This window comes from Sturnira hondurensis, unplaced genomic scaffold (genome assembly GCF_014824575.4).
Source record: "Sturnira hondurensis isolate 20B ecotype Veracruz unplaced genomic scaffold, ASM1482457v3 Scaffold0014384, whole genome shotgun sequence".
Classification (NCBI taxonomy): domain Eukaryota; kingdom Metazoa; phylum Chordata; class Mammalia; order Chiroptera; family Phyllostomidae; genus Sturnira; species Sturnira hondurensis.
The window spans coordinates 30656979-30683847 of record NW_028087015.1 but is presented as its reverse complement, the minus strand read 5'-3'; positions in this window follow the sequence as shown (position 1 = coordinate 30683847).

Genomic DNA, 26869 nt, shown 5'->3' with positions numbered 1-26869 from the left:
AGCAGAAATAAACAAGAAGAATCTCCCCTAAAATGGAGAGACAAACAACATTGAATCAAAAGGAAAGGAGAAATCCCCAGAAAGAGTGCTAAATGAAATATAGGAAAGTAAGCTATCAGATATTGAGTTCAAAACAATGGTTATAAGGAAGCTCAATGAGCTCAGTGAGAATTACAAAAAATACAGGACTACAAGAAAGTTACTGAGAACTACATCAACATGAAAAAGAACATAGAAACTGTCAATAAGAGCTAGGAGGAAATGAAGAATACAATTTTTGAATTGAAGAACACAGTAGAAGGAATCAATGCAGGCTAGATGAGGCAAATAATTGAATCAGTGAGCTGGAGGACAAGGTAGAAAAAAATTTCCAGAAAGAGCAAGAGAAGAAAAAAAGATTCAGAGAGAACAAAGAAGTGTTAAGGGAACTGCAAGACAACATGAAACATAATAATACCCATTTAATAGGGAAACCAGAAGGAGAAGAAGAGGAGCAAGGGATAGAAAACCGGTTTGAAAAAGTAATGATGAACACTTCCTCAATTTGATGATAGAAAAAGTTACATAAGTCCAGGAAGCATAGAGGGTCCCAATCAAGATGAACCCCAAAAAGCCCACTCCAAGACACATCATAATTAAAATAGCAAAATTCAAAGACAAAGAAAGAATCTTAAAGGCAGCAAGGGAGAAACAAAAAGTAATAACATACAAGGGATTTCTGATAAGGCTAGCAGCTGACTTCTCAAAGGAAATGTTCCAAGGCAGAAGAGAATGACAAGAAATATTTCAAGTCTGAAAACCAAGGCCCTGCAACCAAGACCACTACCCAACAAGGCTCTCATTTAAAATGGGAGGTGAAATAAGGATTTTTCCAGGCAAAAGAAGGCTAAAAGAATACACCTCCACTAAACCAGCATTGCAAGACATGCTAAAGGGACTGGTTTAAAAAGATGAAGAAAAAGAGTGAGAGAGAGAGGAACACAGGTACAAAGGGGAACACTGGCAATGAATACAATCAGAAATGAAAGAAGAGAAATTAAAGCGGATACCACAGAAATACAATGGATTGTAAGAAATTACTACAAAAATATATATGCCAAGAAATTTGAAAACCTGGGTGAAATGGATGACTTTCTAGAAACATATAATCTTCAAAACTGAATAAAAAAAGAAGCAGAAAGCCTGAACATACCAATAAAAGCTAGTGAAATTAAAGCAGTGATCAAAAAACTTCCAGCACAAAAAGCCCTGATCTGGACAATTTCACAGGAGAATTTTCCAAAACATTTAAAGAAGATCTAATCCATCCTTCTCAATCTGTTCCAAATAATCCAAGAAGAGGTAAGACTCCCAAACTCTTGATGAGGCCAGCATCATCCTAATCCCAACACAAATTAAAGGCACAACAAAGAAAGAAATCTACAGAGCAATATTGCTAATGAACATAGACAATAAAATGCTCAACAAAATATTGGCAAACTGTATGCAGCAGTACATTAATAAGATCATACACAATAATCAAGTGTGATTCATCCCAGAGATCCAAGTATGATACAATATTTGCAAATCAATAAAAGTAATACCTTGTATAAACACAAGGAAAGAGAAAAATCATACGATGATATCAACAGATGCAGAAAAAGCATTTGATAAGGTACAGCACCCATTTATGATAAAAGCACTCAACAAAGTGGGAGTAGAGGGAGCATGCCTCAACATAGTAAAGGCCATATATGAGAAATCTACAGCCAACATTACAAGCAACAGGCAAAAACTGAAAGTTTTTCCACTAAGATCAGGAACAAGGCAAGGGTGCCTGCTTCTACCACTTCTACTCAACATAGTACTGGAAGTTCTAGCCACAATGATCAGACAAGAAAAAGAAATAAAAGGCATCCAAATTGGAAAGGAGGAAGCAAAATTGTCATTGTTTGCAGATGACATGATAGTATACATAGAAAACTCTATAGACTCCACCAAAAATGTACTCAACCTAGTAAGTGAATTTGGCAAAACAGTGGGATACAAAGTCAATATTCAGACATCAAAGGTATTTTTGTACACCAACAATGAAATATCAGAAACAGAAATTAGGGGAAAAAACCCATTTGATATAGCAACAAAAAATAAAGTACCTAGGAATAAACCTAGCCAAGGAGGTAAAAGACCCGTACTCAGAAAACCACACAACACTGAAGAAAGAAATTAAGGAAGACACAAACAAATGGAAGCATGTACCATGTTCATGGAATGGAAGAATCAACATCATCAAAATGTCCATACTACCCAATGCAATTTAAAGATTCAACACAATCCCTATTAAAATACTTAAGACATATTTCACAGATCTGGAACAAACATTTCAAAAATTTATATGGAAACTTAAATGACCCCGAATAACTTCAGCAACTTTGAGAAAGAAGAACAAAGTAGGAGAGATCAGAGTATCTGATATCAAACTATGTTACTAGCCCACTGCAATCATCAAAACAGCCTGGTGCTGGCATAATAATAGACACATATATCAATGGAACAAAATAAAGAACCTAGAATTAAACCCATGCCTATATGGTCAATTAATATTTGACAAAGGGAGCAGGAGAATAAAATGGAGTAAAAATAACCTCTTCAACAAATGGTGTTGGAAGATCTGGACAGCAACATGCAAAAAAATAAATAAATAAAACTCAATCACCAACTTACACCATACACAAAAATAAATTCAAGATGCATAAAAGACTTAAATATAAGCCATGATACCATAAAAGTTCTAGAGAAAAATATAGGCAGGAAAATTTTATATATTCCATGCAGCAATATTTTCACTGATATGTCCCCTAGAGCAAAGAATAAACAAATAGGACTATACCATATTAAAAAGCTTCTGCACGGCTAAAAAAAAAACATCAGCAAAATGAATAGGGAACAAATCATATAGGAAAAGGTATTCACCAATGACACCTCAGACAAGGGTTTGATCTCCAAAATATATAAAGAATCACATGACTCCATACCAGGAAGACAAACAATTCAATGAAAGAAATGAACAAAGGACCCGAACAGACCTGAACTTCTCCAAGGAGAACATACAGAGGACCCAGAGATATATGAAAGGGTGCTCAGCATCACTAGCTATCAGAGAGATGCAAATTAAAACCACAAAGAGATACCACCTCATACTGGTCAGAATGGTCATCATAAATCAACAAACAAGTACTGACAAGGCTGTGGAAATATGGGAACCCTAGTGCACTGCTGGTGGGAATGCACACTGGTGCAGCTACTGTGGAAAACAGTATGGAATTTCCTCAAAAAACTAAAAATGGAACTGTCTTTTGACCCAACAATCCCACTTCTGGGATTATACCCTAAAAACCCTGAAACACCAATTTAAAAGAACCTACACACCCCAATGTTCATAGCAGCATTATTTACAATGGCCAAGTGATGGAAACAGCTTAAGTGCTCATCAGTAAATGAGTAGATCAAAAAACTGTGGTACATTTACAAATGGAATACTATGCCGCAGAAAGAAGCAACTCCTACCTTTCTTGACACATGACTGGAACTAAAGAACATTATGCAAAGTGAAATAAGCCACACAGTGAAAGGCAAATACCATGATCTCACCTATCAGTGGAACCTAATCAACAAAACAAACAAGTGAGCAAAATAGAACCAGAGACATGGAAATTAAGAACAAATTGACAGTGACCAGAGAGGAGGGGGGAAGGAGAAAACAGGGAAAGAAGGGGAAGGGTCAAGTCAAGGAACATATATAAAGGACCATGGACAAAGACAACAGGTGGTGGGGGGAGGTTGAATATGAGAAGCAGCAGTTGGTAGGGAAGGGGAGAGTAATGGGGGAAAATTGGGACAACTGTAATTAATAACAATATAAAAATCAAAATTATGAAGACCTTCCCCTCTCTCCCAGATCTATCTGTATAAGTAGAAATGAAGCCATCATAGGACAAGAGTGTCTTAGAAAATTTCCTTGGAAGATAGAACTCTTCCCTGACCCCTCTCAAATCAGAGCAGCCTGTCTTAGAGGTTATCACAAGAGCCTAATAAATTGAGTTTAAGCATTTCTCCAGATCTATCCAATCGTCCAGGATCCTTGCCTTTCAATTAAGATTTCTTTATAGAATGGTGGAGATAATGACTTACAGAAAAAATGAAAACTAGCCTTAATCATAATGAAAATCTGTCCTTCTACTTGTTTGTTCTCATCAGAACTAGTTCTTCCCCACTGGCTTGTAGATATTCTGAAGCTGAACATTCTTTAAAACATTCCAAAAGAATCTTACAAAATGTCAATCTATTTTGGAAGCAGGAGAGCCTGACGGCCTTATTCTGCATCACACTTAGTTTAGTGTAGACTTAACTTTAATTTGAGATTTATGAAAAATAGTAACAAAAGTCAGTAACTTTTACTTTTTTAAATCCTGCAAAGGTAAGCCATTTTTATTGTTATTATTCTGTTTTCACTCTTTCATATTTGAATATTAGGACTTCATACCGAAACAGAAAATTCAAGTCATATACACAAAAGAATGGTTTCTACTGTGTAGGATAAATAATTGTTGTAACTAGACAGCCATTTAATGGCTCAGTTTAGTCAATAATTAAAACTATTTGTATGTAAATGGAAAAGCTGGAAGATCAGAAGTGGGGTCCTACATACCAAAAGCAGCTTCCAGATATGTTTCGTTTGGCTTACTTAGTGCTTTTTGAAAATGTGAGCTAAATACCAATATTTAAAAATCAGATTTCAGATAACTATCTAGATTTTTAGTTTTTCTGGAAACAAGGCAAGATGTGGCTGTACTGTGCTCCCAGTCCTGCCTGACAAAGAAGGACCCTGACTCCCTTTGGGAGGAAACCTGTGCCCTGCCGATCACCACAGTCCCCACCACTTCCTGTTATTGTGCATGTGTGAGAGAGGCTGGCTTTACTCATTAATGTTTACCTGCCTTTCTCCAGCAGGCATTTGGATTTTTATCTTCGACTTTGAGTTTTGTATTTCCTGAGATTTCCTCATGCCATTCCTGTTGCTCCAAATTTACCTCTACACTTCTTCCTTTTCGTTTTCATGCTCCACTTCTCGGTGCCACTGCCGTGCGTGCCAAGGTCAGTTGCAATGTGGGCATTCATGCTGAGGTCTTTCAAGCTAGTTTTGTTCAAACACACATATCTGGTACAAGAAACATTGTTATGTCTTGTGCTTGAAAATGAAACCCATTTTCACTTACTACCAAAGAGTGTGAAGACCCTCAAAACCACTGCTGTTGGATACCTGACTGCAGTTAAATTTACACGGTTTTGCTCTTTGATGACCTGTGCAGCTGCTGTAGACTCAGTCCGCTCTATTTTAGGACTCTTTCTATAAGCACACAAATTCTATTCTTACTTTTATTGGTGTGCTTTCTCTAGAAGCAGTGCTAAGGTTCTGAACTTCTTATAGAAGTTCATAAACATGTTTTACACTAAGTAGCAATTCAAATGTGTCGTTACTATAAAAAGCACTTAGCTGTCAGAATGTATTCAGGACACAGAAGAATCATACAGCAAACTGCTTATTCAACATTACTGCTTAGATATCTAAAAAATAGGTATCTCAAAATTAGCATGTCTAATAGTGCAGGTCTGAGCTCCACCTCTCCAAACCTTTATTTTTTTAAATCTCATCATGTCCCCTGTCTCAGCAAATGGCAACTCCAGCCTTTCAATTGCTCAGGCTAAAACCTTAGAGTCATTCTTCATTTCTATCTTGCCCTTACACCTCACATTCCATCCATCTGCAAATCCTGTTGGTTATGCATTAAAAAAAGTCCAGAACCTACCCAGTTCTCACTCCTACCCCTAATATCAACATAATCAAAGACACCATGATCTCTCACAGACATAGCCTCTTACCTGGTCTCCCTTGCCCACTTTAGTCAGCATAATAGTGATATTATTCTCTTTCAAAGGTAAGCAAGATCATGTCACTCCTCAAAACTCCCCCAAGTTCCGCATTAGGCAGAGTGAAAGCTGAAATTTTTAGAGTAGTGAAGAGCTTCTATATGATTTGCATGCTTCCCTTCATGTCTTTATGTCTGTAAACTACCGTCGGGTCCCACCCGCCTTGCTCACTTGACTCCAGCTGTGCTGGCACTATTGCTGCTCCTCAACTATATCGTGCATGCCCCACCTCAGAGCTGTTGCATCTCTCGGATCCTCTGCCTGAAATGCTCTTCCCATAGAAAGTCTTTATCCCCTTGGGGTCTTTACTAAACCTGCTTAGTGAGGTCTGCCCTGACTACCCTGTTTACAGAGCTTTCTCTTTGACTTATTATGAATTCTATTCACTTGTTATCTCTTAGTTCCCTCTGCAGTGTATAAGCTCCAAAACGTATGCTTTATGAGGGCAGGGACATTTGTCATTCTTTTTTTCCATTACTGTTTTCCAGTAGTACCTAGAGCCTCGCCTGAAACATAATAGTTCCTCAATAAATATTTGATGAACAAAGTAGGTAGAAATAGCATCAATCTACACTTTCTTCAGCATTAGAGTCTGCAAAGAATGCATGCTTCCAATCATGAGCATATGTGTATGATCTTTAAAAGGACAGAAGCCAAAATAAAAGTTTTCTTACATTTTCTAGACATGACAAGCAACTCCTGGTTTATCAAAGCAAATCCTTTACTGCTGAATCCTAAACATGTGAACCTTAATCATATCTGTATGATTAATGGGAAAAAGTTACCATTTCAAATTAAGTCATGCTAAGAGTAAATACGGTCGCTTGCTCTTGTCAGCTGCAGGGAGCACTCCAATGCTTCTCAAGTAAGGCTTTTGGGGAGGCCTGGTAAGAGGCCCGTTTCTGGATCTGAGTTCCGCTCTGTTAATTCAGTGACACCATTGACTTCTGCATTTGCTTTGTTAAATTACTTAAACAAGGAGCCCATTAGACTGAGATGTCCTGAAAGCCTTAGTAGCCTGCATACATAAACAAGCCAAAATCTTACCCTGTAAATTCATCAAAGTTAAGAAATCAAACCTAAGGACACCTAAGCACAAATAGCCAAACAGGCTTTCCCAATGAAGTAAATACTTAAGCTATAGCCAGTCAGATAATTCCTTGCTTTGCTTCTGCATTTTTTTACTAAAAGTCTTTCCCAAGCTCCTGTCCGTGTGGGTGTGTTACTGGGCAGGGGCCTGGCCCTGTGTGGGTCTGCCTAGGGCTAGCTGTAATGCCTGGGTTCTTGTCTTCATGTAGGACAGATTTCACAACACAAGTCCAGGTGACTGTGAGGATACATTTACTAAACCTGGGGACAATGAAACAAAGAGGGGCTTAGAATGGAGAAAGGGCCTAGGCTGGGCTGCCTTAGCTCACTGGGAGGTCAGAGAAAAGGGGGCTTTGGGGACAGGTTCAGAGGATTAGCCTGGGACAAGCTGCCAACTGCCCACTGCCTTAGACTTTAGGAGACACGTGTCTGTGGGGGGAAAAGAGGGGAAAGAAAGCTGCTCCCCAAAGGGAGAGCCTGTGCTGGGTCCTTTGTCTTGAGGCTTTTCTCTCTCTTACAGGGGAGAATCTTAGGGGAGGCCTCAGGGGAGGGTTTCAGCAGAATATTCATCAGTTCTCCAGGTGCCTTTTCAGGGTCGTGGTCTCCTCTGATTGGCCAGTGGCAGGGCTCTTCAGTCATTGCAGTTGGTCCTGGTGTCACCCATCTGGTTTTGCTACTTTTCTGGGCCTGGAGCTGAGACAGAACTGAGGCCTGGAGGTTATCTCCAGGGAGGAAGGTCCAGGGGAGGAGAGGTTGCCCTGGGGGCGAGGTCCCTGTTTTTCCAGCTCTGTTCCCGCCAGACCTTCCACCCAGGTGGCCATCTGCACCTGGGCTGTAAATTGCTTAGCCATTTGTATTCAACTATCCATCTATCTGTCTCGGCTTCCCTCTTCCATTTGCTGAGAAACTTTTCCAGCTTCTAACTATCCTGTCTCAAGCGGAGCATCCCCAACCATTCCCAAGTTGCCCCTGCCTGATTCAACTTCTGCTCTGGGCCTCAGTTTATCTTTTAACCATTCTAACACCTTCATACGGATTAAGATGCTACAACACTTAGGGCTATATTATTTAAATGTAGCATAATTGTTCTGAACTTGAAAAAATATAACTGCAGGTAAAAAGACAAAAGAAAAACAACAGAAAAATCTGCTACTATAGTAGAAACAATTACAAAACAATACCAAGTGGATACTATATTGACCTTAAAGATTCTGTTAACTGTTGATTTATTAAGGTTAATTTAGACATAAGTGTGATCATGATTCATCATATATACCATCAAATAGACTGATATGGGATTTAATGAATTGTCCAATGCAATTATTAACTCTGGAGTTGGCGTTCATTATTTCAGAGAATTTTTAATGCTTATTTTTCATCAGAGCACAGTGAGACAAGTAAAACCGAGGGCTGGAAATTAAGCTTTTAGTCTGTGGAACACTATATATATACCAGGACACTGTGTCCTGGTATATACATTGTGAGAATTACATTAAATTTGTAGGACACCCAATAATAATAGCTAATATTTACAAAGCCCTCACCCTGTACAGGTGCTGTTCCAAGGGATTTACATGTATTAACTAACTATAATGCTGTGGGGTGGAGACAGTTCTCTATGAAGAAAAAGTGGTTCTCTACCCACGTAGGGTCCCTGATTGGGTCGGAAATTTCACTGACAAAGACATTCACAGGAGAAAAGCATACAAATTGTATTAAAATTGTACATGTTCCTGGAAGGCTTCTCAAGAAAATGAAGGCCTGAAGAAGTGATCAAAACAGGAAGCTTTTATACCTTTTAGACAAAAAAAAAAAAAAACCAATACAGTTGTGAAGAATTGACAAGACAAAGGGGTTTTCACTATGGGTAGAAGATGTAACTTGGAAAATAGGGGTTAATTTAACAAAGTTTGCTCGTACCCAAGGTTTCTTGGCCCCAACTCTCCCATCTCTGATGATTAAGAAGTTTTCTCTCCCCTGGTACAGGGATGGCATCGTTTACATTTGAGTTTTAAGACATGTTTCAGGGAAGAAGGATGAGGAAGGCGGGGTCGGAGTGACCTTCTTGCTTCTGCTATCTTTTTAAATTCTTTCGGCTTAAGATATTTAATATGCCAAGGTGCCATATTTGGGGATATGGTGTCTTGTAGCCCATTACTGTTTTTATCTCCATTTTACAGAAAAGGAAACTGAGGCCAAAAGAGGTAAAATAACTAATGTAAGGTCACAAATCTGGTTAGTTGCAACACCTGGTTTGGGCCTAGGTCTCTGGCTCTAGAGTCTATGCCCTTAACCATCGCTATATTTTTAAAAGAGAGAATAATTGTGTGGTGTAATAAGAAATATATTGGTCTTTGTGTCACGCTTCTGGTAGAGCTCCTAAAATCCTTGGAATTTTGCGTGAAATAGGAGTGCCTGGTTATTCCTAAGGAGCCCCTTTGGATCACACCTGACTTACGCTAATGAGGTGGTTTAGAGTGATCAGACAGGGGAAAGACCTTCTGGGAATTAAGCTCTTAACTTCTGGTATCCGACACGGCCTCCAGGCAGTGTTATAGTGTCATAAATGAGTTAAATGGGTACAATACCCAGTAAGTATCTGCTGAGATGGGAGAATTTCTTGGTGGTGTTGGAAACAACCCCAGAAATATAAAAAAAGCCTCAAATAGTTAAGTTATTTAGTCTTGCTGGAAATACACAATAAAATCAATCTCTTGCAGAATCAAAAGCACTGTTTTGAATTTAACGGCCTTTGAACAGATAGATAGATTCGATGAAGAATATAAAAATCTAACTTCAAGGAACAAAACCTCTAATGGAAATGCCTTTCATCTCCTCACAATCTCTAACTCTCTGATATGAAACCCCAGAAGTGACTAACTACCACGCAACATCAGAAAGGTGGTAGACGTGCATAGCAGAATACTCTGCCCCAGAGATTTCTTATGGAGGCCGCTACCTGGACTCTCACGGCGCCCTGCATTAGACATACAGAGCGTACAGCTTGTGGTGGGCATTCATCCACAGCCACCCCCAGAACAGTGTAGGACACCAGTGACCCAGTGACGTGGGTGGTTATCCTTCCCAGGGAGAGAAAGCCAGGAGTTTGTAAAAGACACAGTTGCCTCTTTGTACATTCTAGTCACATGTATCGAACACGCTTTCAGAACCCACGCCAACCTGCTTCTGCTGCTCGTTTCTGACACAACAACAAAGGGCTCCAACACTGAGAACTGTAAATGTATTCCCTCACCTTCTCAGCCAGCTTTTTGAACATTTTTTAGTTTTTAATTTTAGGAACTAAATAAATTGAATTTCTTTAAATTATTTAACTTAATGATTTAGACAAATAATTTTAAAAAGAAAAAGAAATAATTAAAATTGAAAAGATTTCCATATCTTTTTTCAATGTAAACATGACAGCTGACTTTGGAAAAACACTTTTAATACCTCTTATTCTTAGGCTTAAAACACAGTTTATCAACACAGTTAAACACTTTCCCCCCCAGACATACCATTCTACTTTTCCCCAAAGCGCAAAGGAAAAACATTTTTGTTACAGTGTTATAATAAAAGCATTAGAGTTAAGCATTAAATGCTTAACACACCTTGAGAATCAGAGGACAATAGTGATCTTCCTAGGATGTAACTCTGTCTGTGTTACACTTCACTCAGTGTTTCCACGACTCCCTGCTGATCTAGGACGGAGCCCAAATCCCCTAGAGTAGTGTTTAGGGTAAGCAGGAGCCACAGTCTGCGGAACTTCGAACACGTGCTGGAGTGCCTCCTACAGGCTCCCGGCACTCTCCCTCTGGCCGCTGCCCCCTTCAGGTCCGAGTTTGGTGTTCTCAGTCCTTCCTGACCCGTAAGGAAGACCGGGTTTATGGCCCTCCCACATGCTGCTAGTTTACATATTCATTGCAGATAGAGATTGTGTTTTTGCTCTCATATCTCAGTGTCTAGCACAGTGCTGATATGTAGTCTATGGCTGATAAGTGTTTTCCCAATTGAGGAGTAAATAGTGATCTACATTATCAAGAAGTTACATAAGATGAAATTAGGCCATATATTTCTTCTACAGTCAAATGCCATCCAAGGCACACTCTTCATCTGTATTTTTCTTTCAAGATACTTTCAATTCATCCCACAAATATTTTTTGAATGTCTACTATTTTGCCAGGGACTCTTCTAGGTCTTTGGGGTACTTGAATGTGACAAAGATTGCTGCCCTGTTGGAATGTATATTCTAAGAAGGAGCTGACAATAAGCAATAAATAAATAATTACATGTGGTGGTAAGTGATCACTATTATGGGGAGAAAAAGTGGAGTCGAGTAAGAGGGACCAGAAGTGTGGGAGGACAGGGTCCAGGTTGCAATTTTAAACAAGGATGTCAGGTGGGCCTCCCTGAAAGGGAAACATCTGAACAAGGATGTACAAAGGTAATCAAGGGTTCCTCCCTTGGATGTCTAGGAGGAGAATGCCCAGCCAGGGAACAGTGAATGCAAAGGCCAGATCCTAGGTAAGAGTTTGCTTAGCTTGTTCCAGGGGTGAGAGTGAGTGGAGCGGAGTGAATGAAGGGATAGAGGGAAAGGAGGAGGCAGAAAGGAGCATGGTGGGCCAGGAGGTGCAGGGCCTACGTTCTACTCCAAGTGAAGTGGAGAGCCTGGGAGAGGAGCACCATGATTTGCCTTCCATTTTGAATATATAAGCTCCATTTGGGGAAAGGTACTATTTTAGTAAACAAGAAAATGGTCTTTCTTTGACCAATTTCTTGTGCAGCCAATTCTGTGCCAAAGGAAAAGTCTCATACTATGTGTCTGAACTTTATCCAGGATTACTAGGCCAAATTATCTTGGCTCACAGGAACATTATGACCTGCGGCTAGGTTTTTCCCAATATTCATGGCCAAGTTGATGCTAAAGACACTATCTTAAGATGAAATATAGAAAAATGCAATTTTAATTTCAATTTTAAAATATTATTTCAAAACAAGTAGTGGTAAGAGTGCTTATAACAAGGGACAAAAGATGAGTGATGCAGTGTATGAATTTAAAATTGTAGCAGCTATGCAATTGTCCCGTCACAGTCTTGTTGGATTAAATGCTCTATGTGGACCTTTGGAACAAGAGTAACATTAGAGAGATCATCACTTTGGATCTCTTGTCAGTTTTCACCATATCTAAAGAGAATGTATACATTTATCGAAACTAGTCCTAGAAAGGTTTTGACATCAGCCAAAAGGAAAAGTCACAAAAAGTCTATTTCAAAAGTAGACTACTTTTGAAAATATTTTACATAAGACTAAAAACTGCTAATAAATCTGAACAAAAAAATGTTTAACTGCCTCAGTAACCAAAGAAATGCAAAGCAATCATGAGGTACTGAAAATGAATTTTAAGAAGGAAAAAAAAGGAAAACATGAAAGAGAGACAATATTCAAATATATGGGTGAAAATGCAAGAATCTACTGAAGCACTCTCATGTTGCTTGGTAGTGAGAATGATATTCTCATGCTGCTCACAAACAGAAAGCAATCTGATACTGTGGATTATGGGTCTGAAAAAAGATCACATCCTTTGGGCTTGTACTTTTACTCCTGGAAAAGTTTGTTTAGAAAATGATACCAAAAACAATTTTTTAATTATATCATTATTTCAGAGAGAAATTATACATCTTCCAATAAAGAGAGGGTTAAATGAAATATTTTAAATCCATACTGAGAAATGTTGTATGACTTTAAATATTTTATGAAAATGAATGAAATGAGAAAATATAATATATGTAACAATATGTTTGATGTAGAATGAAATGAGGTTCAGACACATGGTCTCAGCACATACAAATATGTGATAGAAATAAAAACTGGGTTGAAATCCACTAAATCATTAACAGTAGTTATCTTTGAATGGTGATATCATAGGGAGTTTTATTTTCCCTTATATTTTTGTACACAGTGTTTATAATGAATAAGCCTGTATATTTCTACTGCTTTTCTATTTAATATAAACTTCATGTTTTAATGTAAACCTAGTCAATATTTCTCTATGTAAATGTAAGATTATACTTAAATAAAATAAAAATATATTCAGGAAATAGCTGAACAGTTTAAAAAAAGTGAAATAGTTTGATCTAGTCAATGGCATAAAGTGAGTACTGGAAAATAGTACAAATCAGAACATCTTAACTGAAGACAATTATGAATTTTTAGGTGCCAAACCACTTCCATCAGCTCTCTAGCAATTGGAATGAAATGAATTAGTAGCAGTCTATTTGGTGCTAACTGTAGGGTGTTTTAACATCGACCAAATTATTCATGAAACGGGATTTATAGAGTTCATGAAGTTGGTCCAAGCCCGAAAAGCACTGTCATTAGTGTGATTGCTGGATCGAAAGGCAGTTCCATCTTTAGTTTTCTGAGGAAATTCCATACTATTGAACCTAATTAACAAAACAAACAAATGAACAAAATAAAGCCAGAGACTTGGAAATAAAGAACAAACTGACAGTGACCAGAGAGGAGGGGGAGGGGAAGCGGACAAACAGGAAAAGAAGGGGAAGGAGCCAGCCAAGAAACACGAATAGAGGACTCCAGGGCATGGACGATGGGGAGGGTTGACTGTGGGGGTGGGGGAGAACGAGGCAGGGAGAGCAATGGGGAAAAAGGAGGGACAACTGTAACAAAATAATAATTAAAAAAAATAAAAATGAAAAACAAGTGCCGTCATTAAGGCATAGATACACAGGACAGATGTTTCATGTGAAAATCAATAAGGAAAAGGAATGTTTGTAAGAGAATCTAAACCCTAAATACCTACAAGTGTCCTTAACTAGGAACTGTGGAAGAGAACTGATGCTAACTTACAACGCTTGATGAACCTGTTCAGAATCCTCCACACTGGCATTGTTGAGGAAAACATCACTGTTTTCCAGTTTGGTATCCATTCTTCTGGTGATTTTGTTCAAAGATATGCTGCCTTAGTGACAGGCTTGATACAAATAAAGAAGTAACAGCTTCTCTTTTTCTGGAAGGCTTTTAGCCTTTTAAAGGCAAGCCATTTAATTTTGTTACTAGTAAAAACAGGTATTGATTCTTTAAAGAACACATGCTTTTTTCCCCTCTCCGGTTAAGTCTTTGCTCAGGACCTTTGGAAAATCAACCTTTTTAGAGCTGCAGTTCATTATGAGGCAGCTGTTTTCAATGACTTCAAAGCATCCCCAAGAGATCCTCCTTCTCCTGGGAGCTCTCGTCCGCTGGTTGGATTATCCGGGTGTCCGACTTTTTGGTGTCTCTGGGCTACACATGAAATGCATCACAACACATAATCACAAAAAAATCTCATAATGTTTTAAATAAATTTATGAATTTGTGTTGTGCTACATGCATAGCCATCCTGGGCCACGTGCAGTCCACTGGCCACAGGTTGGACACCACTGCCACCTTGGTGGCCCAAACTGTCCCAAGGCTACCTCAAAAGCAAGCTAAGTACGTGGGCATTCAAATCACTGTTCAGAGTGTAGTTTTTTTTTCCCTACAGATTCAAAGCCTGCTAGTTAGTATAATGGTGGAGATTCGAAGCAATCTCCTTAAACAAAGCCACATGAATATTTCCAGGACTTCTGCTTTGCTCTCTGAAAAGGTTATTTTCTAGAAGTGCTGTCCTAGTTCATCCAGGTGGGCAGTTCCTTCCTGAAGAAATTCTCATCCTGCTCTACCCATGCTTTGATGCTTTTAAGTACTTTGTTGATACCCACCTCTCCAAGCAGTTGGTCACACACACATTTAGGCTTTTTCCTTCAAGCAATGAAGGACGTAGTATGAACCCCATGTAAACACCAGCAAGACACTTTGCATTTTGGAGAACTCCTAAGTCATTTAAAAAAAAAGACACAATGCTATCCCAAGTATAATACTCAAAAGTGGTGGTGTGGGGCCACCATTTTTCTGTTAAATTAAATTTCTCGCTTACCTTTCTACATTTCTTTTAAGTCAGTTCATACTGAACTTGCTGAAATATGAGCCAGCTTCCCTGGGAGGGAGCTTGGGGGTGTATCATTTAGCCCTAGTTAAGCCTCAAATGACTGCAGCCTTCTATGATACCAAAATTACTGCTTAGTTACACACTTACAAACTACTTTGTTTTTTAGAATTGCCAGGTCTAGATTCAAGGGGGCAACTTCATGTCACTGTGGCTACCTTGACCTCCTACAGAGACCAGCTTGCCTCGGAAAACCATTATGAAAATATTCCAGTAAAACTTACCTCTCCATTTAGCCACAGGGAAGATGTAGAGGAGATTTCAGCTTTAAACCTTAGATACTCAAGACCGGATAACTTCAATATCACTTCTAATCTCATCAAATGTTCAGTGGTCTGTGCCCAAATGTTTACAATTCAGATCTTCTTGCAATGCCACTTGACTATATCCTCTGTTTTTGTCTATTTTTTATTTGGTGGGGAATCGAGATATGCAGAATAATTGAGTTACTCAGTCTACCAAAATGAATGGTTTTGCTTTTTATTCACAGGTGTTCTGCTTGTGTTTACTTGACGTTCCTTCCAGCTATTTCAGAGATACCATTATTTTCAGATTCTTTATATTTGTGCCACAGACACTTCAGATATCTTAACAGTGTCAACAAAAGCTCACTGCTACCACTCTAATGTCAGAAGAAATCCTCAGTCTGGGGTGTGGGAAGGGGAAAAAGAAACCTTATCCAGGTGAACAGTTTGCGAAGCAGGGAAACACAGTGCCTACTCAAAAGCAAAAGTGCACTACCCTGAGACAAAGGGGAAGCTCACGCAGAGAAAGTGCATGCACTGGTTCCTGATAGATCCATTTATATGCAAATGAGGAATACACATTTCCACAATTTGATTGGTCCAAATAGCACTGTAATGATTGGTTGGAATCACAAGTCCTGATTGGTAAATATGGAGCCGCTGTGATTTGTTGGTAAAGCTGTAAAGAAGGATGTAGCTGCTTAGCTCTGAATGGATGAGATAGGTCTCAGTCCATTGGTTGAAATATGATTCCAGAACTCTTTTGTAAAGCTGGGCTCAGATGGCAGGAGCACAGTGCAAGAGGCCTGATAAGTCATTCTGTGTTTTTTCCAGGAAATAGAGTGTGAGAGAGGTGTCTTCAAACAGTGGCCGCAAGACTCTGATTATGGCTTTGGTTCTAGNTAAATATGGAGCCGCTGTGATTTGTTGGTAAAGCTGTAAAGAAGGATGTAGCTGCTTAGCTCTGAATGGATGAGATAGGTCTCAGTCCATTGGTTGAAATATGATTCCAGAACTCTTTTGTAAAGCTGGGCTCAGATGGCAGGAGCACAGTGCAAGAGGCCTGATAGGTCATTCTGTGTTTTTTCCAGGAAATAGAGTGTGAGAGAGGTGTTTTCAAACAGTGGCCGCAAGACTCTGATTATGGCTTTGGTTCTAGTGAACCACAAGGAATTCTTTTTGGCAGGTATGCTCCTTCTCAGGGTCAGCAACACCAAGAATGTTAAGGTATTTTTAAAAACCCTTATGGCCATTTTGTTGAAATCTGATAAGAGTTGGATAAGACACGGTAATGGTGTGTAGAAGATAGAGAAGATATTTAGGGGAAAGAGCTGGCCTCCAGGAAAACTGTGAGATAGGCCAAAGGTTCTCCTGAGGGTGAACCTCCCTCCTGCCCTCCCCTTCTCCGCCTCTTCTCTGGATGCCTGTAATAAATCATTACACCAAGTTCACTGGACTAGTAAATTCATCTGAGAGCTCTGGAATTTAGGTAAGATAAGTTACCAATATCCCTCCCTTTTTCCCTTTTATAGATAAGCAAACTGAGACTTACAGTAAGATGTCTAGCTTAGAGTCATACCACATGTTTGTGGCAAACACAGGGTTTGAACACATGCTAAGGGTTTTTTTGTTTGTTTGTTTAAAATTCAGTACTTTTCCATATTCAAGTAATGCCCCAACGAATATGGTTTTATTTCTTTTTGTCTGTAAGTGATCTGTATGTAATGAATAATTGCCTTTTGCATCTTTTTAAAACTGAAGATGTTTATGGCTGCTATTAATTGTATGAGAGCCTAACGACCCACCTTACGGGGTCACTGTGAAGCTGGAGTGTGATGAGACCCACGAAACCCTCAGCAGGGTGTCTGGGCAGCACTAGCCACTGTACATGCAGTCCTTTCCCTCGGGCACTAACTGCAGAAGCTGGCACCCAGGGATCTCTCACTGGGATTTCAGGACAAGATGCTACCGCACTTTTATTTTAGTGTAATGCTAAGCAAAAACTAAGGAGTTTTATAAAAAATGTGAAGACCTTTGCCAGTGAACGTACATTTTGTGTTTTAATACCAGATCTAGATTACTAACATCTTCTCTATCACTAATCCCCTGGCTGCATCACCCCTGTACCTTAAGCAATCCATAGCCCGAAGTTGTGAACTCTGACAGTGCATCTATCCTTTACTGTTAAGTTTGAATACTCTAAGCTCTTCTGAGAAAAAAAAAAGGGTATATAATTAACTGACTATTAAGACTGTGGTCTTAATGATTAATATGCCATCTTTGCCTTGGATATATTTTCCTTTTTAAAAGAACAACCAAGCCTGACTGATATGGATCAGTGGGTTGGGTGTCGTCCCACAAAGCAGAAGGTTGCCGGTTCAATTCCTAGTCAGGACACATGCTTGGGTTGAGGGTTTAGTCCTCAGTTGGGGCATGTATAAGAGGCAACTGATAGATGTTTATCTCTCACATTGATGTTTCTTTCCCTCTTTTTCTCATTCCCTTTCCTTCTCTCTAAAAATAAATTCAATCTTTTTTCAAAAGAACCAAGAAAAAGAAATACTTAAAGCATAGGATTGAATATCTCGTGGTGGAATTTCTAATAACATACATAAATAACACTTTTGTACAATAGATTGGGGGAAAGGAGGATATTTTAGAAAAGAGGAAGGCTTCTCTCAAATTACCTCAGAAGGGTTACTTTTTTGCTTTATGTACAGATGATCTTTTAAATAATCATTTGAATGGTTTTAGGGAATGAGTTAAGAACCTCATCTTTTCTCCTCTGCTTGAATGGTTGACCAGAGTCAACACACTAAAACTATAAAAGCATCATAATGAGAAGCCCAGGTTTTGGGGGTCAGACAAATCTAGATTCAGATCCTTAGCCACATGCTAGCTGTGTGTCTGCGAAACATCACAAACTGACCTTCAGGTTTTGTTCTGTGGACAGAGGTAACCCCTCGGTTGCAGGTACAGCACCAACACTAGCACAATGTGTTCTACGCATGAGTTCTAGTACATCTTTGTTTTAAGTGCACTCAGCACAAATACCTTTCCTTCTCTTCTCCAGATAAAGGTATGATTTCTTGGATTCGTATCTTAAAAGCAGGAAAATGTTTAGGAATTGGTAGCAGTTTGGAACGCAGAGAATGATTTAGCATCTCCCCTGGGAAGGCAGTGCGAGCAGCTCTACGGTAGAGATATTCTTTTTGTGCATCCTCAAAATTTTATTCACTATTCAAAATACTGCACAAGTTAAAAAAGAGGAAGGTTAACTAGATCCAAATCCCTGCTCTCCTTTTCTAAGATCTAACTTAAAAGTCATCACAAGATACCTGTGTGTTACACAAGCTGCTAGACTTTGAAATTTACAGCCCCCTAGAGTCTGCGTTTCAGGGAATTTGGTTTGGAGAACCAATTTTAGAATAATAGTCCTACATGGAGTCCCAAATATTCCTAGTTCCCAAGGACTTATAATTTCAGAGCTTCTCTGTGAAAATCCTAATACACAAGTTTTTCTCTTTTTTAAAAAATAAATCTCTTAATATGTAAATTCTGTGGAAGTCAGCATTAGAATCCTATGTAGAACCATCATTTAAGTCTCCAATAAACTAGAATTTACAGTAAGTACCCTAGCAAATCTCAATAAATTTGTCAAAGATGAAAATGTCTATAAGATATGTATGCACAAAGACACATTTTGTTTTCATTTTAAAGTGGCCTAGAACAAAATTATTCTCCTTATCTGAACTCTTCACGGATCCCACGCTAGTATTCTAAGGCCAGCAACCACCTGAATGATTGTGCTTGGCACTGCATTTCTCTGAGAAAGCAGTCCAACATTAAGCACATTGAACCCAACATCGAAGCCTTAGAGCATCTGACACACTGTTTCATCTTTTCCTTTGCTTTCAGTTCAAAATATAATCTTATTAAATGATTTTGGCACCATCTGTTCTTTACTTTGGTATTTTAAAATCCAGGTTGAAAAGAATGTGGCCACCTATGCCTCAAAGTCAGCCAAACTCGATGTATTTTGTCTGGTAGAACTCCTGATATTCAAATACTTAGAAACTTTCAGATTTATCGATAGAACTTCTGTTTTGTTTACTCCTAACTTGTTATAGAACTTACATTCTGTGCCATGAAATGAAGTTTTCTATCATTTTGTTTTCTGGCGTCATTCATTTCACAAGTAGTCCTCTTGCCTCTGCAATAAGATTTAAGCTTTTTGAAGGAGGAACTCATGGTGTTTTAATGTGTTCTTGAACCCCTACTATGTCTCAACTGAGTTTGATGACTAATAACCCATCAATAAATATTAAATTAATTAAAATTAATATCTGATATTTGCTGATGTTGTCAAATATCTCCCTTTAACTAAGAGACTCAGTTTAAACAAACTTTTTTTAAATTTCATTATTGTGGAAAATTTAGAGAAAATATATGTAATGAAGCACATGTACCCATCACCAATTTCAACAATTAACAACTCATGGATGCACCTGCTTCATACAAGTAGGGTATTTCTGTAATTACTAGGTTACTTGTTTAAGCAGTTTTGAGTTAACAGACTAATTAAGTGGAAGTACAACTTCCATATACTTCTTTGTCTCTTCCTCCAGTTTTTCCTATTATTATTAATATCTTGCATTAATGTGGTACATTTGTTACAACTGATTGACCAATATCCTTACATTATTATTAACTAAATTCCATAGTTCATTTTAGGATCCACTCTTTGTATATTGTAATATTGTGATTTATAATAAGATCTATGTACTGTATAGTATTTGGTCTTACTACTATTACCACTCTTACCACTCTTACTTACTACTCTTACCACTATTACTGACACAAAGGTCTCAAATCCCATGGAATTTCCAAAGTGTTGAGAATGATTTCTTTGTCTCTTGTTATATTAATGGAGTGACTTTTGGGAAGCACCCAAGGCTGGGAGATGGTTGCCAAGGAAGCGAACCATATGATTAGAGGTTTGAAATTTTTAGCCTTACCCCCTGACTCTTAAAGAGGGGAGAGGGGCTGAAGGTTGAGTCAATGACCAATGAGTTAATCATTCATGCCTATACAATGAAACTTCCAGAAAACTCCAAAAGGGTGGGGTTCAAGCAGCTTCCAGGTTAGTAAACACATGAAAGTTTGAAGAGTGGCATTCCTGGAAAGGGCATGGGAGCCTCACAGTCTTGTTCCATGTTTTACCCTATGCATCTCTTCCACCTGACTGTTTCTGAGTTATTTTCTTTTGTGAGGTACCAGTGAATGATTAATAAGTAAAACATTTCTCCAAGTTTTGTGAGCCACTCTAGGAAACTAATCAAATCAGAGGACTTAATGGCAGCCTTCCAGCTGTAGCCCATCAGTCATAAGCACAGGTGAAAACCAGGGCTTGCAAGGAGTGTATGAAAAAGAGAGGCAGTCTTATAGGACTGAACTCTTAACCTGTGTAACCTGATGCTATTGCTGGGTAGACAGTGTCAGTGTTGAGTTGAACTGCAGAACACTGAGCTGGTGTCTGGAGCATTGCTTAGATGTGTGGGGAAACCACCTTCCGCGTATTGGAAGTCAGGTCCAGGAACCCAAATATACAATCTATGGCATTAACAAATATACTGTATATATATCTACCATTACCATACCATAGAGAATAGTTTTACCAAATAGTTTTTAATATTAAGAAAATAGCTGTAACTAACTGCTAATTACCTAAGGGTAAATTATATTCACACTATTGAAGACATTTCTATTCTAATTCATATTCTATGCCTATTGTGATGATTTCACACATATTGTGTTACTCAATTCATTCACAACAGCACCCTAAGGTAGGCATTTGTATCCCTGTTTTCTAAATAAAGATATTGAAGCTGTAAAAGGTTAAATTACTTTCCAAAGTTCAAATAGCTAGTAAGTGGCAAAGCAAGGATTCCTATCCAGACTAAATGAGATTAACTCAGGCTGCAAAATTTATGACTTGGTAAATGAGAGAAATGCTAAAATTAGTCCTTTCTACCATTTGTGGAGCAATTAAGGATGCAATTGAAAGCAGCTCCAGATGGTGAAGCCTTCCCAGGAGCCACGTTTCTTCAACTGTGACGGAGGAGTGTTGGTGGGACGGGCCCTGGGGGAGTGCTTGGGGTCCTGACCCGCCTCTCCTGTGTATGTGTTGTATGTGGGAATGAACAACTGCAAAAGATGTGTTGGGTCCAGGGAGAGCCGGGTTTCAATCAGGCTCTGAAGCTGGAGGGAGGAAGTGTATTTCCTGTGGTGCAAAGGTTCTGTGTGGTACAGAGGAAAAGTGGATGAGGGGGAAAGGAGTCATGGGAGGTTATGTAGGGAAGAGGCAGGAAAAAGCAAGGTGAGGATGAGTACAGAAGCCAGAGTGGTTTCTGTCTCAGCTAGTAGTTAATTAAGGGTAAGAAGAATGCAAGGTTTTCAAAAGATTCTCCCTTTTAAGCCTTCAGTAAGTGTTAGAATTAGCAATCTCCAGTCTGTGTCTAGAAAATCTGCAGTCAACCATCTGTTCTTTAGTTGCTCAGCACCATACTCCCATCTGATGCCCAGCAGCCTGGCCAGGGGCACACAAGGCAGTTGTACCAAGTCCTTCTGGGTGGTGGCCTGGTTTGTGGGTACTGAGCATATAGCCTGGTTGATGCACACGGAGGACATCCACTTGAGTGCTGGGCTGTGGACTTGGTTTTGATGGGGTGATCACTAGGAAAGAACACAAGGGTTTATGAGCAGGGCCGTGACAGTGAAAATAGCTTTTGAGAAGAATTCTGCCTTTTCCAGCTGTAGTGTAGGGCCAGTTCTAGGAAAAATTGTGTCAAAGAGGAAGTAAACCCTTGAGTTCCCAAACTACATTCTTTCTTCCACTTTGGTGGCTTCCTCTCTACTCTCTTGCATGACTCCCCATCCATGCTCCCATGGCCCACCACTAGAGTTTCTGAGGTGGGTGTACAGGTATTCTGTCTCTCTGTGTTACACAATAATGTATTCATTTTACATCTAAACTTATGCTAATAGACCCTATTTCTATAATGACAAAATATACATGTTATAAATCTCTTTGAACTACTCATCCTATGACTGATGCCCACATAATATACCTCCACCAAATGGCTGTGACATCCATGTTTGAACACACTCAGGGACATAAAACTCACTACCTTCAAATGTAGCCTAGGACTTCTGGGTAAGATGAAAGTGTAGGTAAACACAGCTTATGTCCTCCCACAACCACAGCAAAAATTACAGCTAAAATACAACGCAACTATCACACAGAATTGTCAGAAAAATCAAAGTCTGACAATCAAGGAATTAAAGAAGTCACATTCATCCACATAGGCAGGAGGGGTGGAGACTTGGAGTGGCTAAATGGGTGGTGTCACACCCATGTGTGGTAGGTAAAAACTGGGTGGGATACCTCAGGAGCGAGGGATCCCAGCCCAACATCAGACCACGAAACCCAGGATTCTAGTGCCAGGAAGATAAGGGCCTATAATTTCTGGCTGTAAAAACCATTAGGGGTTAGGACAGAGAGAGAAACTGTGGGATTCTCGGGCATCTACTCTTAAAGGGTTTGTAGCAGACTTAGAGCATTCACAGACTCACTCCCTATGGGCTCTAGCATCAGGACAGCATCTGGAAGGGCACCAGTGGTATAGGGGAGACGCTGATGTGTCTGGCATCAGAGCTAGTGCCAGGAAGCTAGTGCTAACAAATCTCCAGAGGCCAGGCAGCGGCCATTGTCTTTTTCTGAGCTCTCCCGACACAGAGTCACAGAGTGGTGACACCATATCTGGGATTCCATCAGCCCGATTCACACTAGTTGCCCCACCCTGGCTATTACCTAAGGCTCTACCCCATCCAACTTACTGGTGTGTTTTCAACAACAGACCATGATACTAAGACGGGGAGTCAATGCAGCTCTACCTAAATCACAGAAACAAACACGGGGAGGCAGCCAAAAGGAGGAGACAAAGAAATATGGCCCAAATGAAAGAACAGAATAAGACTGTCAGCTGATTTCTCAAAAAGAAACTTCGCAGGCTAGAAGATACTGGCAAAAAGTATTCAACATGATGAAAAGCAAGGACCTACAACATAGATCACTTTATCCATCAGAGCTATCATTTAGAATGGAAGGGCAGATAAAATGCTTCCTAGACAAAGTAAAACTAAAGGAGTTCATCATTACCAAGCCACTATTGTATGAAATGTTAAAGGGACTTATTAAAGAAAAAGAAGATCAAAATGGCAATAAATTCACAACTATCAACAATTAAATGTCAAACTAAGCAAACAAGCAGAGCAGAAACAGAATCATAGATATGGTTGGAGGGTTATCAGCTGGGAGCAAGTATGGGAAGAATGGGGGAAAAGGTTCAGGGATTAAGAAGCATAATTGGTAGTTACAGAATAGACTGGGGGATCTTAAGAACATTATAGAAAATGGAGTAGCCAAAGAACATATATACATGACCCATGGGCATGAACTAAGTGGGGGAATGCTGCAGGGAAAGGGGATGCTCAGTGGAGGGGAGCAAAAGGGAAAAATTGGGACATCTGTAATCACATAATCAATTAAATATATTTTTAAACGTAGCCTAGCTCTGAATAGGTCTGAGTGATAGAAAATTCTTCTTACTGAGTTAAAATCCTTATATGCCCCTCAGAGTATAACTTGTCTTCTGTAGGCCGTCCCCTCAAACATCTAACCTAGGTTGATCTAACTAGTACAGGTGCCAAATCCTGCGTCCCTCTGACATCACATGCTGATGGAGAAGGTGAGATCACAGTTCCAGATAAGGAATCTGCCTCTTCACTTCTTTTTAAACCATATTGCACACTTACTCCATGCCAGACTGTGCTAATTGTGAAGATTAGTTTAATTTGATTAATCCTCCCAGCGATCCCAGGAGGGAAGTATTGTCTTCTTTCTGCAAATGAGTAAACAAGGCTTAGAGAAAAACATGATTCTCCTTTTCAGGTCATGCTGTTTTTTTCTTAGACAGAGCCAGGCATGAAACCGGGGTCTTCTGACATTATGGTCTATCCTCCTGTTACCACATGACTGAGAGTAACCTTCCCAGACAATGACTGTCCAGCGGAGCAATTAAATATTGGAAGTCTAGACAGAATTGCAAGCTTGGAGGCTAAGAGATCATTTGAAGCATTTTTAAAAACATTTTTAAGGGCAAAATTTATAGGTAGATTATTATTTTTGTTACTTTCAAAGCCAAGGTTAGTATGACAGGATGGTGTCTCGGTTATGGTAAGAGACACTAGCTGCTGTGAGAGTGAGCCCTAAATCTTGGTGGCATAACAAAAAGTCTTTTACACAAAGTCTAATGCTGGTGTTCCTCTTGAGCAGGTGGCATTCCATGTGACCTGTAATGGGTTGGGAAGAAATCATGTGTTGAAGTCCTGAGCCCCAGTATCTCAGAACATAATTTTATTTGGGAACAGGGCTGTTGCAAATGTAATTGATAAGATGGCCAAGGTGGGCCTCTAATCCAACAGGACTGGTGTCTTTATAAAATTCGATGTAGGCACACGTGCAGAGAGAGTATCAGGGGAACACGAAGGCAACTGTCTACAAGCCAAGAGAAAGTCATAGAACAGATCCTTCCCTCACAGCCTTCAAAAGATATTATTCCTGTCGACACTTTGATCACAGGCTCTGGCCTCTAGAGCTGAGATGGTTAATTTCTGTTGTTTAAGACCTCAGTTTGTGGTACTTGGTTACAGCAGCCCTAACAAACTAACACATGGCCCCCTGGGACCATTTTTCCATCCTGAGGCTCCACATTCCTCTAGAGCCTCACTGTTCTCTGGTGGAGCCTGGTGTCTGGCCCATGGAAAAGGGAGTAGAGCATGTGGACAGTCACACAGGAATTCTATGGGCAGGCATGGAAGGGGTAGGTATGTCTTCTACCTGCATTTCATTTGCAAGAATGCAGACACGTGGCCAAATGTAACTACAAGAAAGGCTGGGAAACAAAGGCTAGCTGTGTGTCAATGAGCTGGAATAAACAGATGCCAATAAGCTTATAGCAATCCTTGCAGCAGATAAGGAAGAGTAGAAAGACACTGGAGAAAAGGGATCACTTCTAGGAGCCTGAACAGGAATCATGTCTCACCCACTCATTCCCTCACCCACTCATTGACTATTTTATTTTACTGAGTACTTACTATTTTCCAGCAATGAACTTGGTACTAGGGCAAGAACAGGAAACAAAAGAGATGGATTTCCTGCCTTCTAAGAACTTGTACTGCAATAAGCTATAAATAAAAAAGTGTAGGCTGACTTTTTAAATGTAATCCAAGGAAGGCTTCTTAGAGGAGGAGGCATTTCAGTGGAAATAAGAATGAGCAATACTGATCAGCAATCCCCTCTCTATAATTCCCAAATCCAACATGCTCTTAAAATTAAGGCTTTAAAAAATAATTTGGTGATAAAACCTGACCCAATCTTGACACATCTGATGGAAAAGCCTGATCTGAATGGACTGGAGGTTACTTGTCATCATTAGCTATTGTACTTGGCGTGAATACGTACAGATGTTGCTAAGGAACTATAGATGTATTTGATTGCCAAGTCAGGATAATATTGCTAAGATGCTGTGCGGGGTTACCAGGGAACTGAAACAAGGGGACAAATTTTGATGAGAATAAAAGATGCCACAAATAGTCCTCAGAGTATATTCCAGCCATTTGGGTTCATGGGCATCTTTAATATTTATTCTTCCAGTAGTTCCAGTAATTGAATTATTTATGATGTCTGCTATCAAAGAGGAATCATTAGTAATTCATGCAATATCTGGGGCCATAGAAACAGGTGGTGAGCAGTGCTGGGAGCAGCATCAAGAGTAGTGACAATCAGTGACCATCAGTCTGGACCTGTCAGTCACCCAAACACAGAGTGAGTGGACTTGGGACCAAGGGTTTCTGTTGGCTGAGGACTTGCAGATAATTATTAGGGCTTTGTGACATAAAAATTGTCCTCTAACTATGGCATGGGGAAAATAATGACAGCATTGGCATTTCCAGAGGTGTTCTGCTTGCTTACCTTTCTGTAGACGACATCTGGGCCCTACCACACAAGGAAACATTAATCCCAATCCCTCATTTACAAGACTCATATGTACAAATGATCGATGAGAAAGTTGGAGATACCTTATGCTTCAAATCAAGAAATCTGGGCAGTGATTGATATAAAGCAGCATTGTCCAACAGATTTCTTTCTTTGTGGTCATGAAAATGTACTGTGCTCTCCAATATGGGAGCCACAAGCCCCATGTGGCTATTGGGCACTTGAGATGCAGATAGTGTAATAGAGGAACTGCATTTATAATTTGTTCAAATTTAAAATTAAATGGACATGTATCTAATATCTACAGTATTGGAAATTCAGATAAAAGGAGTTATCCCTTTTTATACAAAAAATTACATCACAGTTGGAACATAGGACTATGAATCCTATTTCCTAGCTTTTGTTTGCTTG